The sequence below is a fragment of the Danio aesculapii genome, chromosome 19 (assembly GCF_903798145.1).
Source record: "Danio aesculapii chromosome 19, fDanAes4.1, whole genome shotgun sequence".
Lineage (NCBI taxonomy): Eukaryota > Metazoa > Chordata > Actinopteri > Cypriniformes > Danionidae > Danio > Danio aesculapii.
Genome location: NC_079453.1, coordinates 13,338,756 through 13,344,895, shown reverse-complemented (window position 1 = coordinate 13,344,895; position 6,140 = coordinate 13,338,756).

The window sequence follows — 6,140 nt, the reverse complement described above, 5'->3', positions numbered from 1 at the left end:
ACAGGGTTCATTCACTGAAAAAAAATAGATGTCTGCAAAATTGTTGCAAACAAATATGTGTTGAATTTAAACAAACAAATTAAACATAGTAATGTTCAACTTAATTTGTTTGTTTAAATTCAGCCCAAATAAATTGTTTACAACCACATAACTGAAAAAAAAAAAGTAAATCCAAGGAATAAACTTTGAATATTATTTTTCAGTGTTCCTGTATGTCAAGCATGATTGAACTTCCGTTTGGTGTGAGTCTTGTGTATTCACATCCTTCACATAGGACATAATATTTGTCCAAAAAAAACCCATAGATAAATATATATATTTTTTCTACTGCAGATATCTTTCCCTACATTAGTACCGATCAAAACTTTTTGGATTTTTTGTATTTTTAATCACTTTTTTATTAATAATACTGGTTTATAATGCAAAAAGAGAATATTTTTCACATACTAAATCTACACAGATTATTGGGATTATTGGGCGATGGCCTTAAATGACCAAAATTAACATGGGTCAGTTCCTCCTACTATGTTACTGCAATGTTTATTTGTAGATTTGTAGTAAAGATTCTTTTAGGTTGATTAATACCTATTGATATTAAAGTCTAACAGCATATTTCCCTCAAATTGTAAATCTATATCTATGTGCATCTGCCTGGTGGATTTAGTGATTCAGAGGCCCTAAGCAATTCCAGGAATGGGGCCGTAGCATTAAAACTCAAAACATTCTCTTTAGATATTTTTTTTCTCTGTAGATTTTTTATTTATTTATTTTTTGTAAATAAACTGCATGTTAATATAAATATTTTAAGCAGAACCTTTACATTCTTAATGTAAAATGAAATACAATAAATTCACAAATAAAAAAACAAGTTCAACAGCAATAGCCTTATTTGTGATTAGATTTTAATATTTGCAAGAGCAGTACAGAAGGAACGTTCCACTAGGCTGTTCACAGGGACCTACAGTTTTGAAAAGAAGTAACAATATTAAAATTTTAATGTCATAGACAGATTTTACAACGTGTGATAAAAAATTATTAAAATAGCCATATTATTAATATAGGCTTCTTGGCATTGTTCGGGGGCCTCCAATTCTCCTGGTTCCTAAGTGGCTGCTTACTTCACTTATTGGTTAAGTTTGCCCATGGATGTGGTTTTTATCTGTTTCTGTGTTTAGTTTAGTCACAATTAGTGTGCTGTAAGGATGACCGAGAGAGAGAGAGAGAGAGAGAGAGAGAGAGAGAGAGAAAGAGAAAGAGAAAGAGAAAGAGAGAGAAAGAAAGAGAGAACCAGTTGAGTCATGTGACTTGTTCACCACACAGGATGACAAAAACGACCGCACTGCACAAGAGAGGTGAAGAAAGAGAAAGAGATGACAAAAGAAATGTACACATAATAAGAGTAGACACAGCGTCCAACGCCCTCACGTTCTACATTTGACAGAAATGTAAAGAAATAATTTCTTTACATTGTATTAGGTTACATAATGAAATTCATTCTTGATTTTATTCCTATTCCTATTTTATTTGTATGCCTTATATATATCATCATCATCATCATCATCATTAATAATAATAATAATAATAATGCTATTTTAGTTGTCATAAATATTTGTTACAATTATTTCTTATATTAATTGTCATTTAACAATAATCTTCCAATCGTGTATTTTTTTTTTACTATTTTTTTTTTCTAAGTATTGCTAACAAGATAAATGACAGAACATGTCCACTAGATGGGGCACGCACATTAACATTTAAAGAAAAAGATTCGGCACGAGACAAGCATGTAAATAACCTTTCACTCACGCACACGAAAATAGCCAATGAAACCGCCACACACCAACCTGTATACAACGGACTGTCATGCACATTACTCACTATTTCAATGCAAATCTTCCAAATTCATTCAAAACATCTGTTACAGAAATGCTTTGGTTAAATAAGAGCAGCTGTTCAGCCATTTCATATATGAGTCCACTCGAATTCTTTGCCTGCACCTCAACCAGTGCTCCAGTAATTGTCTTGACTTCTTTCTCCTGCTCAAATGAATCTCTCCTTTTTTCTGCTGCAGAAATGAATCATTGCAGTCTCACTCTGTCAACCGTGAATTCCAGAGGTTTTATGGAGCTGCAGAGAGAGAGTTAGAGAGAGGCTACCTACGATCTATCCACCCCCGTTTCTCCGATGAGGTGTGCTGTGGCAAGCAGTTTTTACACTGACTTCTGAAAACTAACTAGTGTTGACATGTATTCTTAAACTAATAGTTATTCAATGCCAAGAAATATAGGCTATTGTTGATTATTGTTATTATTATTATTATTATTATTATTATTATTATTATTATTATTATTATTATTATTATTATTATTATTATTATTATTATTATTATTATTATTATTAATTTAGTGATTTTTAAACCACACTGAACTGAGCTGAACTGAACTAAACTTAAACACTACAAACTGAACTACACTGTTCCAATTTACTATGACCTTTTATTTGAAGCTGCTTTGACACAATCTACATTGTAAAAGCGCTATACAAATAAAGGTCAATTGAATTTAATTTAATTAATTTAGTAGTATATTCTTATTACGGTAGGCTAGAATTTCCTATTGCTTAGCTTACTTAACTTAAAACGGTAACACATTACAATAACAGTAGATGAATAATGATGTGCTAATATGTAAACTAAACATTACTTTATTATGAATTGATGATGAGTTAATGCATGCGCTTATCATGAACTTCAACTACATGAGTTCATGTGTGAATAACAGCTACCTTAATTACTTGTTAGTACTTGCTTGTTTGCTAATTAATGTTTTAAATACCACATTAGTTTATGCTTCATTTAACCATCATGAACTCATGAGCTGTTAATGTATAATTATATCATGACTTTACTTGGAGGGGCACATCATCGTTAACTCCTAACTACTCATGAACTCCTTTTGCACGTCCGTCCAGTGTGCTTATACTGAATAACAATAGAAAAGTATTCTGTCAATGTTGTGTTTGCAGGTGTGTGTGTGTGTGTGTGCGCGTGTGTGTGTGTGCGTGTGTGTGTGTGTGTGTGTGTGTGTGTGTGTGTGTGTGTGTGTGTGTGTGTGTGTGTGTGTGTGTGTGCGTGCGTTTGTGTGTGGGTGTGTGTCTCTTTCTCTCTTTTTTCATCTGCTCAGACCCCACCCTAATTACCTAATTGCCCTGGGATTGGTATATATATATATATATATATATATATATATATATATATATATATATATATATATATATATATATATATATATATATATATATATATATATATATATATATATATATATATATATATATATGCCCCAAATATATATATTATGAGGTGTTAATACTCCATTTAGTTACATTTTAAGCACTATTTTTAGCTGGATTAGCTTGTTGGATGGTCATTAAAACCACAATTTTTGATGTACCAAAAATATTTTCTAAAGATTTAGAATCAAGAAAAAAAATTATTTTTAAAATTCTAATTTATTACATCATATATCATTCGAAAACAAAATTGTAGCCTATTGTCATTTATTAGACAAATAGCAAACTGACCAGCATATTCAGCTGTCCTCAGTCAGAATCTGGCCATTTAAATAAAAATAATTTAAAACATAATATTAATTATGTAAAGCGTCAAAATGTTTTCTAGCCTCTCTTGTTAAAAAGTACATTTGAAAATTCATGGATAACAACAAACCCTTTTTTACAGTGTACACTGTAGGAAATGCAGGGTTCCACACAATTCATTCAATTTACCCAACACAATTCACCCATCACAAATTGATTAAGTTAACTTAACACTTTTAACAAATTTATGTGGATTGAGCATAAAAAATTAAGTTGTCCTAATGAAATCTCAAGAATTGTGTTGTTTCAGCTCATTTTAAATAAGTAGATTGAACGAGCAAAAAATTATATTTTTTTGAGTGTAGTAATTACTTCAACTTACTATTGTATTGTAACTTTTTACTATGTAATTTAATCAGGTTTTACAGATTTTTTAACGATTGAACAAAACCTATTTATAGACAGTTCCCAACGGCACTATTGGCATTTCATATTAAAAAATATAATTAATATTTAGTTAACTGCAATACTTTCTAAATCATTAGGCCAGTATTTCCAATTTGTTAGAAATGAGAAAGTCAGTGTCCACACCCCTCCCGAATGGGCAGGGAGTGTGAGTGAATGAGTTTTAGAAATAGGTATTATAAGCCATGATCCAAACCTACCAGCAATGAGGTGAATGCAACCATAAATGGAAGCAAAAATGTATATTAAATATAAAAAAGTTTCAAGACTATGTTTTTTTGAGACTGACTCGATTACATAATTCATGGTGCTTTATGCTGGAAATAGAAATCTCCTTTTTTTTGATTATTGGAATTTTTACAGCATCATGGGGAATAGTTTTTGGATGAATTACATTACTAAAGCAATTGGTTTAAAACTCCATTGAATTAATGCAAATGTGTTAAGGTAAATAAATCTATCACCAACTTCTGAGATAACAACAGGTCTGCCTTTAAAGGCTTATCTGCTATTGCTTAAAAGAAAATACAAATTTGTGTGGAGAAAAATTAGATTTTTTTACATAACCCAACTGTTGCTCTTTATAGGCAATTGCAGTTGAGTTATCATTTACTTACTTCCAGCTTCTGATACCATTACAGTTTTTTTTTTATTATTAAAATATTTAAATACTATTAAACTATTAAAATAATTGGTTTAGAACTAAATGAATCTCAACTTCTGAAATTACAACAGGTCTGCCTTTAAAGGTTTATTAAAAGAGCTTTAAAGGCTTTTTAAAAGAGAAAAAATACAAATCTGTGTGGAGAAATAACATGTTTTATTTTTTAAAAAATTACATAACCCAATTGTTACACTTTATAGGCAGCTGCAGTTAAGAAATCAGCTCACTTCCAACGTCTTACCCACTAAAAACTAGTAATTACTTAATCTTATTATTGTACTTGTAACTTTTTACTATGTAATTTATTCAAACTATAATAATTACTTAGCTATTGAACTAAGCCTGCCTGTTTATAGACAAGTTCCCAAATGCATGACTGACATTTCCTATTTTAGAAAATAAACTAATAATTAGTTAACTGCAATCCCTAGTTTCTAAAATCATTAGGCCAGTATTTATTCATTCATTAATTTTCTTTTCGGCTTAGTCCCTTTATTAATCAGGGGTCGCCACAGCGGAATGAACCGCCAACTTATCTAGCATATGTTTTATGCAGCGGATGCCCTTCTAGCTGCAACCCTCACTGGGAAACATCCACACACACTCCTTCACACAAATACACTACGGACAATTTAGCTTACCCAATTCACCTACACAGCATGTCTGTGGACTTGTGGGGGAAACCGGAGCACCCATAGGAAACCCTCGCGAACACGGGGAGAAAATGCAAACTCCACACAGAAACGCCAACTGACCCAGCCGAGGCTCGACCTTCTTGCTGTGAGGCGAATGTGCTACCCACTGCGCCACAGTGCAGCCTAGGCTAGTATTTACGATCTTAAAAATAAATAGATTTTATTGGCATCATTGATTCTATAAATAACTTTTACAATACCCAAAACATTTTCATTCCATAATGACTAAAATGTTTTCCAAGCTACTGAATTACTGAAATACTGAATTTATGCATTTAATCATTTTTATTAACATTAATAAAAATAAGACTGTTCCTTGATAGATCATTTGATCTCACAATGCATGAAACATGTTAACAAGCATGAATTTGGATTTTAATAAGCCATAAGTAAATGTTGAACTTTGATTAATAAATGTTGTACATGGTGTTTATTATTAGTTAATGTTACATTAACTAACATTAATGAAACCCTGTTGTAAAGTTTGACCAGTATCACTGGGAAAACCATCTTTTGTAACCTTTATTTCTAAGATAAACAGATAACATATAGGCCTATATATAAAAATATATTATTGTTTGATTGTTTACTATATAAAGTTGGTAACATAACAGCATATCAGTAATAATGAAAACCAGTAGGCAGGTTTTTAGTTGCGTAGTAGTGGGATGGTGTTAAAACGGCTTGCCACACAGGGCACTGCACTACATGGTCAACAG